The sequence below is a fragment of the Cavia porcellus genome, unplaced genomic scaffold (assembly GCF_034190915.1).
Source record: "Cavia porcellus strain 051 isolate PalLab524CR breed Dunkin Hartley unplaced genomic scaffold, mCavPor4.1 scaffold_13, whole genome shotgun sequence".
In the NCBI taxonomy this organism is placed as follows: Eukaryota; Metazoa; Chordata; class Mammalia; order Rodentia; family Caviidae; genus Cavia; species Cavia porcellus.
Window position 1 is genome coordinate 29,299,399 of NW_026947496.1, and position 11,215 is coordinate 29,310,613.

Here is an 11,215-nt window from a genome sequence, read left to right on the forward strand (position 1 = left end):
CTTTTGAGAGTGAATGGATTATGGGTATGGGATACTAGATTTGTCCATGGATTGGGTTAGCATAGCTCTGGGTGTGAATGATGGATTTACTAGAGAGGAAACACACTGTGGTTGTGGGTGGTACTAACCAATAGGCTTACAGCTGGATGGAATAAAAAGGGAAAGAAAGAAGGCTTGCTGTGTGTTCCATTCCATGGACTATTTTTCCACTGCCATGACCCTGTGCAATACCGCCACTCCTTGGAATCAACCAGCTATGGACTGAAAGCTCTACAAACTGTGAGATAAAATAAATCTGTCCTGCTTTAACTTGTGGATGTCAGATATTTTTTTCCCAACAACAAGAAAGTAACCAAGACAAGATGATTCCAAGTATTCAGGAAAATTTATATAGGCTAGGTAAAAATGCCATGCTATTTTATATAAGGGATCTGAAATCCAGGGACTTTGGTACCTGAGAGCATCCTGGAACCCATTCCCTAAGTATACTAAAAGATGACTATGTATGTTCCTACAAATTGCTTGGTGTGTTCTATTCTAGTTCCTGCTTTCTATCTCACCCCAAATTGATGGAAGAGTTTTTAGGAACAGTAACAAATATGAAATAAGAAATAACATTTTCTTATACTTTAGATAACAAATATTTACAAAGCATAGTAGAAATGATCACTAAAGAAATATTTCCAAAAGGAGAAGCAAAGCAAATTCTCTTAGCTGTAAGATCCTTTCATAATTATTTAGAATCCTTAGATTCAGCTTTGGCTTCTGAGAAATGGTTAGAATATTAATACAGGCCAGAATAGTGATGCATACCTATAATCCCAGCACTGAAGGAGGTTGAGACAGAAAGACTACAACTCTGAGCCCTATTTACAGAACTTAGCAAGCTTTTGTCACAGAATAAAATATAAAAAGAGTTATCAATCGGTTAGAGTACCCTGGGTTTAATCTCAGCAACAACAACAAGAAGAATGATGATAATAATAGATGAGATTACTATAAGAATCAAATGAAGCTGGGAATATAGCTCAGCAACATAAGTGCCTGCCTGGAATGTACAAGGTCCAGTTTGATTCACAGTACAGAAAAAAAAAAAAAGATTTAAGACTATTTGTAAAGTGCTTAAAGCACTTCCTGGCACATAGTATCTACTACACAGTAAATTTTTAAATTTATGTTGTTATGTCTAAATTGTAACTGACTACATTTATTTTGTAAGCAATGTAAATAACAGATACATTATGATTGCTACATGTTCAGAAAAATCATGTAAAAGCAAATATAAAAAAAAAAAAGGAAAGGAAGATCAATGAGTGCTTCACTGCTAAGACAAAATATCCAACACCCAAAGTTAAAAGAAGAAAGATTTAATTCACAGTTTGTAGAAGTTTCAGCCCATAATCAGCTGGCTCCCAAGCGAGGTAGCATGATAGAGGGGAATGACAGAAAAGAAACAGTTCATGGAGGGCAGAAGGTAGCAAAGCAAGCAAGGGACAAGACAAGCCTCTTTCTGTCCCTTGCATTGTGTCCAGGCTACTAGAATTAAGGCAGTGTCAATCGCTGGGCTAACTTAGTAATCATCTACCCTTAGTCCTAGCATCCTTGATCTTAAAACTGCACCATGAAACAATCACACACTCTAGATTCAGTAGCCCCGAAAAATCCCCACCTATGACCACATGAGGCTTTGGGGGACATCTAAACAAAGTCATAACAATGAATATCTAGAAAATAAAGTTCATAGAATAGTGACTTGGTCTTTTTTTCAACAAAGTAGAATATAGTGTATAAACATCCCTAAGGCAGAGCAACTAATGGATCAGAAAAGTTTTGCTTAAGATAAATATCCTTTATGATAACTCTGTGAGGCACAGTGACACACACACCTATAAATTCCAGTATTCAGAAATGTGAGGCAGAAGAAATGCCTCAAATCCAAGACCAGTGTGGGCAACATAGTGACTCTAAGGCCAGCCTGAACTACATAGCAAGATTCCTATCTCAAAAGAAGAAATAGTTATACTCAGAAATTATTCTTCAATCTGTATCTTAGCCTCCTGATTCAAAAATAATGCTATAAACCTATTTCTGATACTTATGTTTAGTATAATATGTGCCTTTAATAAATTAATAAATTAATAATGTTTGTAAACCTGTATCAGATGAACTCACATTTGTATAATCATGGGAGATATCACATGTATAGTTACTTACTATGTATCACTATAGTTACTTTCCTTTATAAGTACTTCAAAAATATAATATAATTCTAGCACTAACACTTAGTAGATCATAGTTGTCTCAGATTTGGCTAAATCTAACAACCACCACATCTTGGTTATCCTGATGAATATCAACAGGACTGTTTCAGGCCCACACTAAATTCTTTTGAAGATTTGTAGTGACTCTACTTTACCCCTAACTCATGGAGGAACCCAGGTTGAAGGAAGATGACATGAAAGGAACTCATTTCTCTTGATTGTTCTGGAAAGTGGGTAAATATTGCTTGTACTTTACCTACAGATCTGCTCACATGCAGACAATTGATGTAGATGTGGTACAGGAGAGTATTCCCAATAGGGGGAAGAAGAACACAAATCCATGCCAATGAGAAGGATTTTGTTATCTTTGAACAAAAGCAATAAAAAATTGGGAGCAATAGTATAAATATACTGCAATACATTCAGTATATTCAAATTATAGGCATAAGAAAATTGAGCTTGAAATGTGAAATGGAGTAGCTTATCTGCAGAGCTATAAAAGTGAAAAAGACAATCCTGGTAATTCTTGCTTTCTAGTATAAAACAATTTGTGTGGTTTATTTCCACATTAGACAGGGTTAATATAATGGATCTAATTGAATATTAAGACTTTTGCTTTTTTTCTTGCATTACTTACTCTGGGGATCCCAGGTATCACTTAGCTCTGATGCAGTACATTGGACAGTTATATGTGCCAAGGAGCAGAGGCCGCTGCCAACAGGCACCACTAACCTGCCAGCTAGGACACAGCATAAAATTTGATTTTTCAATGTCTTCAAATTAATTGAGTAGATGACTGAAACTCCTGCTAACATCTTAACTTGAGTCTTGTTGGTGATTCTAAGTCAAACCTACATTGTTGTTATCCCCAAATTCATGACCCATTAAAGCTATATGAAATAATGACATTTATTACTTTAAAACACTAAGTTTTGAGACAATCTGTTATGTAGCAATAGAAGATTATATAAGATTCTGATTAATCATTATGCCATATCACACTCACAAATGAATTAATGATCCTGCTCAGCACATAAAGTATACATTTCAAAACCAGGTAAGTTTATGTAATGAACTTCCAGTTACTATTTATAATAAGAAAAGAAATGGAATATAGATGAAATAGTAGTAATAAACATGATTTTGCTGTAGTTGGAGCTTGAATATTCCCCCCAGAGACTTGGGCTGTTTGCAGGCCCATGGAGGTATTAGGAGGTAGTGGAACCTTTTAGAGACGGGGCTTAGTGGGAAGAACTTAATTCATCTACCATATATGCTTGAGGAATATTAAGATACCCCATTCTCCTTTTCTCCCTTCTCTCCTCCTTCTGCTTCTTTTCTCCTCTCCCTTCTCCACATCCTTCGTTTTCTTTTTCTCCCTCTCCTCCCTACTCCTCTCCCTCTTTCCTCTCTCCTCTGATTCCTTACCTGATCACCATGAGGTGAAGATCTTCCTCTGTCACTGCTCTCACCATGATATCGTGTCCTCTCACACCACAGGAAAAAAAGCAGTGGTTCCAACTGACTTTGGATTGAAACTTCCAAAACTGTGACTATCTCCTTTCCATAAACTGTTATCTGAGGTATTCTGTTACAGTAACAGAATGACGACTGTAGATAGAAGCTGAAGAACAAAAATATACATTCAAGACATCCAAATATAATCTATTCTTTCTCACTGAACCATCACTTCTATCAACAAGATATTTTTACCAATAGATCCTAAAGATAGTTATTAGAAAAATGGTTATGGATTAGATGCTAAGCTTAATGAGAAAGTAGTTAACATGTCTGCAAAGACTGGTTTTCATAAGGCACCTTTGCCATGCAAAAAACAATATGCCCAGTCTCTTTCAAGGATTAAGAAATCTGTTTTTGCTTCTAAAAAGAATATATATAAGCACTTATGTTCTACATTCTTCAAATCTCCTATCCCAAGAAAGTATATACAGACATTCAGCTCATCCCCAAGCCAATCTACCCTCTACCTGCACCATTTAAAATCACCTTATCTCCAGATTCCCCAGGATTTTCTTTCTAGCAACCCAGAAGCACTCACCTTGAAACAATAATAGTCTTGGAATTACCCTCTGCTTCTACCAAAAAATTATATTTGGAATCTTTATTAGATTTACTGTTTTCATATTCTTTTTGTTTGATTTAATTACCCATAGGCTAATGTGATAAAATTCAGGGTACACATATATAGATATGTAAAGTGAAGCACATAAAATATAAAACTATAGACATTATGTAAAATATAAAGGTAGATAGGCAGATGACCATTATCTCTTAAACTACTACCTATAACATAAGGTTTATTTTCAGCCTGCTAATTAAAATCCATTATTCATGAAATCAGTTGGTTGTGGTCAGTTTTACTGAAATTAAGTAAAAAGAGAGAAGAGAGGAGAGGAGACAGGAGGAAAAGAGAAGAGGAAAGAAGATGAAAAGGGAGAAAGAAGCAGAGGAGAAAAGAGAGTATAAGGTAAATTGCATGTAACATGAACATCTGTCACTGCACTTTCTCAAACTTTTGTTTTAGTTCAAGTATAAATGCAAGAGAGTGCATGACAAAAAACACGTCTCTTTATGGCCAAAACTATTTCTTTAAAAAGCAAGACAAAATAAGGTCTGTTGGTAACACATGGAAACAAATTGAAACCATTACTATTGAGGTGACTCATACCAGCTAACATAATGCTTCCAGAACAAACGTCTTACAACAACCATTTGAAAATGGGTCAACATCTTGTACCCCAGGAATCCAGATAGGCCAGAATCTTCTTTCTAGGATATTCAGGGCTTCATCTGAGTATAATCAACTGGGGAAGCATAGAAATATCTGGAAACATGTTCTTGCACATTGTATATTTGAATGTGGATGGATTGGAAAGTAGAATGGCCACATAGAATCCAAATACTGTCTCTGTATATAACATAGACTTTAACACAGTATGGTGACCTCAAAAAACAATAAAATTCTTAGGAGATGAATCAGAAGTCAAGCTTGAGAATTCCACCAAAACTAAATTTGTCAAGACTACAAGAATGTTCATAAGTAGTTTATGAAAATAAATATACTCAGCTACATTTATAATATTAAGTAGCAATAAAATGATAATCTTAAATTTTTTGCATCAACATAATAGAACTGAATCTCATTGAAGAAGGAAAAGCAAGGCACAAAATAGTAATTATGCAATGGTTTCACAATTATAACTTCAAAAACAAAAGGAATTAAAACATATTGTTTATAGGAACACATACAGGTGATGAATCAAAAACAAAAGGAAACAATTTCAAGGAAAATCCAGATAATAAGAAAGAAGGCAAAAGGGGAAAGGGATCATCTGAATGTCTGGGGACCTGAACATACGCTTTTTTTAAAATGCATTTTCATACTTTTAACAGAAATAGATCATTTAGTTTAGACTCATGAATAAAAATAATCAGTGTCACATTTTTGTATTGTTTACTCTTCTATTGAAAATGCTATAAGATGGTAAAATACTAATAAAAAATATTTTAGAAAAATTTTATTTTGAAATGATTTTAATTTTGCAGAAAATCTCCCACAAAAACTCAAAAAGTTTAGTATTTCTTGCAAACAACTTGCCCTAATGTTGCACTGGGAACATGAGACTCACTTTATCAAATGATGTTATACTGAACTGTAAATAACCAGAATAGTACATGAACATTGATACAGTATTATTTAAACTTTTCATTATGTTCCAGTTTCACAGTTTTTCTGATAATGTGATTTTTCTGTTCCAGGATTCTGCTTCAGTTTTCACATTAAATTTACTCCTTATTTTCTTACATTTCTTCTACACTGGATTTACAGTCTCTAGTTGTCTTTTTTGACTTCTACTCTTCTGCAAAATGCTGATAAATTATTTGGAAGAATGGCCCTCAATTTGAATTTGTTTGATGTCTTCTCCTTACTGAAGAGAGTTATAGTTATACCTCAAGAGAGAGTTAGAGAAAAGAGAGTTAGCTATACCTCAAAACAGTACCAAAATGATGAAGAGACTTTCTCAATATGAAGATTCCATGACTCATATAGGTCTCATTACTTTGTGATGTTTACCTGACTTATTCAAGAAGGCATCTAACAGGATTCTTTGCCATAGTCTAATCACCTTTCCCTTTGTTATTCCTATTTCCGTCTTATCTTCTGCATGAGTGAATTAGAATTATGACATATGGAAGAGTTACTTCTCTTTTTATTTATGGATATAATTTTTATTCAATAAGTTAAAATCAAGTACTCTCATCTCTTATTTTGTTGCTCATACAATGCTAGCTTTGCCCATGTGGAGTTCTGTAACATTGGCTTTTTTGTTATTTCAATAAATTTCCCTTTTTTTAAACCACATTTTCTAATTATTTTCTAATACAAGATATCCCAAGCCTTCCCTATATATTTGTTTCCTACCTCAGCCTTGGAATCAACCCGTTCTGTAAAGACGGTTGGTTCTTTTAGTTGGGAAATGGTGCTTAGAAAGCAAGGATTGTAAGACAGCATGCTAACTGGTATTGGGGTGCTGACCTCTTTAAACTTTCTCAGCTGACAGAACGAGGGACACATGTTTGTATACTAACCTTTGCATATACACATGCAGACTATACACAATATATATATATATATATATATATTAATACACCTGATTCTTATCTAGGAGCATGAGAGTCACTTTATCCAATACTTTTTCTCTACCAATGAGCATGGCAATTGGATCTCATTATCTGCAACACAGATAACATACACACTTGCTCATTTGTAATGTATTTATTCAAGTACAATTGCCGATCCATATGCATACCTGAAGAAATCTTATTAGATTACAGTGTGTATATGTATATATATCTTTGTTGTCTTTAGTTTTTTAGTATCCAATCAATATTGTTTACCAGTTATTTAATTTTGAAGTTATTTAATCCCTTTAGTGTTGCGTTATTTTAATATAGCTGATTCACTAACCTTGTATTCAATTTTTAATTTTGCCATTCTTATAAGGTTATTTAATTATTTATTTTACTAGTATATAAAACATTGCTATAGTTGTAAGTTATTGCTATGTAAAAGTTTACTAAAAATAAATAAAATCCACTCTCTTCTCATTCCCGCTACTCTACATATCACATCTACTTTCCACTTTTTCCTTTGTTTTCCTCCTCCTTTAGATAAGTAGTCTTCATTTTTGGTCTTCCTTTTCTGTTTTTCTCTTGCACAAATGAGTAGGAAATTGATTTTTTATTTTTCTTTTGTTCCATACAAAGGAAAATATTCTTTCATGCTTTGCTTAATTACTTACATATAATTCTTAGAATTCATTCTCTGTGAGTCCATAAATATTTAGTCATCTTCTTGCTCCTCCTCCTTTCTCTCCTCTTCTTTCATTTTGAGACAAGGTCTGGCTTAATTGTCCAGCATCAAACCTTAAATCCTGCTGCTTCAACCTCTCTTTTAGCTGAGATGACAAGCAAGTTCCCTCACACTAGGGCCTCAGTTATTTTTGTAGCTGCATATTATGCCACTAAATGAACATGCCTTAATTTATTTAATCACTCTTTTGAATCCACGTTAAAGTTGTTTTCAATATTTTACAATTCCAAACATTCCTGCAATGAATTGCCTGGAATATGCAACCTGCGGTTTTAGATGTTGGCATAAATAAAAAAGGAAACTGTATCACAGATAATAAATAAGCTCCTAATCTGAAGCAAAACACACCTACCTCAAACTCTGTTTTTAATAAGTAAAATAGCCAAGATAATATAAGAAGATGATAAAGTCCAGAATTAAGTACAGGCACAGAACTGTGGAGTAAGAGTAACCAAGAAAAAGCTTCCTTTCTGTTCAACTTTCCTACAAATCACATTTTTCCTTTTAGCACAGTCATTAATATCTAAATCACTCTGGTCTTGTAAGACCTTTAAAATTAGCAGAACTAGGAAAAGCCTTTTTTAACTCATTAAAGAATAGCACACTTGACAATATTTTATTAATACAAAAGTTTAAAAAATGCATAGTTTCTGGATAAAGAAAATTGCATAGTAAGCAATGCAGGGTCTGAGAAAAAAGTTTGTATATTTGATAAACTGTATGTGTTGTACTCTGTTATTTTATATTCTATTATAATTCACTAAAAAAGAAATTTTTGGCTTTACACTACTACATTAATTTCATGATTTTTAATGCTAGTTAAAGACCTTCAGCCCGAAAAGCACTGGTTAACAAGAGCATACACTTGGCATTCCGAGTATTGTGAGAGAAATCAGGGATGTACCTCTCTCAGGAAATTTCCTTAACCTTTGCAGGTCGATTTTCAACCATTTAAAATGATGACACTCTACGTAGCAGAAGATTTGTATACTGACTAAGAATGTCCAGGTAAACCCACAATACATTACTGAAGAAACAGAAGCAGTAATTATTAAGCAAGAGAAGTTACGTAAGGAGATGCTGTGCTAAGAGATTCGAGTAGATCATTGGCAAGGTTCAGTCAACCCTGTGGAGTTAGAAAATAATAAAACACAGAATGTTCAGTTTTGCTCTTCTTTCTCCTTGTTGAGTTCACCATGGTGGCTGATCATGGGTGAATCTAACGAAGTCAGGATTGGATTGCTCTGCATCCTCCCAATGCATAGTCACATTCATCATGGATGACCAGGAAATTCAGACCAGGAAATTGAGGGGAAATTCTAACAACACAAGAAATGCTTTTGCCCTGCCAATGAACTGCAGTAAGAACAATTCTTCTCAGATTTGACTGGCCATAAGACTAGCAGGGAAACATGCTAAATATTCAGATTCTGAGGACACATTGGAGATTTATCAGATTGGATTCGTTGGAGAAATGTCTTTGAATTCATATTTAAATTGTACAGATAAAGATTCATCTGTTACATGGTTCTGATACAGCCCACCCAACAGGCAGGTCAATGAGAAAGGGAAGACTTTTGGTATTTTGTCTATTTTATCATATTACAGCGTCAAATGAATATAGTGAGGCAAATGTCAATGATTTTCTTTGTCAGGTTTATTCATTAACCAGGCATGGTATTACATCTCTGTAATCCCAGCATTGTAAAGGCTGAATCAGGAGGCTCACTGGTAGTGCAAATTCAGAATGGGCTATGTAGAAAGCTCAGTTTAGCCTGAACTATGAGACCCTATTTCAAAAATCAAAATAAAGCAAAAAACAGTTTTATTCATCAGAAAATATACTGTACCATAAAGGACACATAGAGATAAGTTGAAAAATCAAAGAATTTAGATAGTTTAAGTCCCTATGAACTAGAAGCAAGAAATACATAGATTAAAGAAATGCATGTGAGCAAATTTCAATTTCTTGTAGACTGTTCCATTTACATTATTAGTTTTCATTAACATTGAATGTCAGCTCAGCTTTATGTAATCAAAAGTCTGCTCTTGAGTTTTTGCCATTTTCTTTCTAGTTTAACAAATGGTAAAAGGCATATTTATTTTGCATGACCATGCACTAATCAAACTGAATGTATTAGCTGAACATGACAGCAGATACCTGTAATTCCAGCACTCTGGGAGGCTGAAATAGGAGGATAGCAAGTTTTATTCCACCCCGAGCAAATTAATTTAGTGAGATCCTATCTGAAAATTTAAAAATGGGCGAAGAAGCTTTTTAGGTTCAAAGAAGCATCTTTATAAGGTTTAAATGCCAGCACCCCCACAAAAAAACCCCTGAAAATATCTACAAACTAAGGCTTAAGAAATATTGATAGAGAACATCATTTTACCCCAAGTGTAGCATTAATTTAAACAGCACTACAGTATTTTAAAAATATTTCATGGATGTATCACCAAAGTTCTGCTTTCTATTTCATTAGTCAAATCCATGTGTATCAAAAAGATTTGGAGAACTAAAACTTTAAATGATATCCAATGACACTTTACAAATAATCTTATCCATAAAATAGATTTATATCATCTTATAGCACTGGGCACTATTATATTTTGTCTTTTAGTGTGGATTGCAGTTTTTAAAATGAAGACATTCCCAGAAATAGTTCCTTTTGTTAGGCTTTCACTGCCAATTTACACTTTCCTTGACTGCACAACTATCTAAAAGCCTTTGCAAAAGACAACGACTTCACTTGTATAACTTCTCAAAGCTGCTTCTGAGATGGAAATTTTAGCTTGTCATTCAATCCCTGCATGTTACTTATTTTCTTTTTGAAGGACCTCTGAGAAGCATTAAGCTATATGCTTCATGAAGCCTGAAACCGTATATGGTGGGTAGACCGGTCAGTCATCAGCTATTCCGTAATAACAAGGTCTGAGTTTATTTAACAATGGGATTAGTAATATTCCAATCCACACTTCTCATTTATTTTTCTCTCATTAACAAGGCTTGGGTTCCAGTTCTAATTAGTATATTACAATTTCATCCAGAAACATATGCCAAAGAACCTGAGAAACACAAATTGACAAACACTTCAAAGTAAAGTGCACCTCTGCTTCCAGCGACTTTATGGACATCATATGTGTGTTATTTGAAAATTAATCCTTTTTCATCTCAGTATCCTGAATATGTTTTGGACTTCTCTTACTTCCCAAATACCTTAAATTCAAGGTACCTCAACCCATGAACAGTAGTCCAGAAGAAAGAGAAGCAACAGCCCCGCCCCCAACCCTTGGGAGCAAAAAGGAAAAGAATTTTCCTAAAGAATTATTTTAAAAATCAGGTGCTGCAGAAGGAAATAAAACCATGGTTGCTTAGACTGATATCCCTGGGGTCCAAAATTTAACCTCAAATGGGCAATAATTTGTGTGGCATTAAACTAAACCAGTTTGATGAACTCAAATGCCCTCGGCTCAATAGGCAGGACTCTCTGAGGAGTTTGTGTTACTTCCCTCACTTAAGTGCAGATTTGTAATAAAAATTTTAGTGCCAGTGCCATAT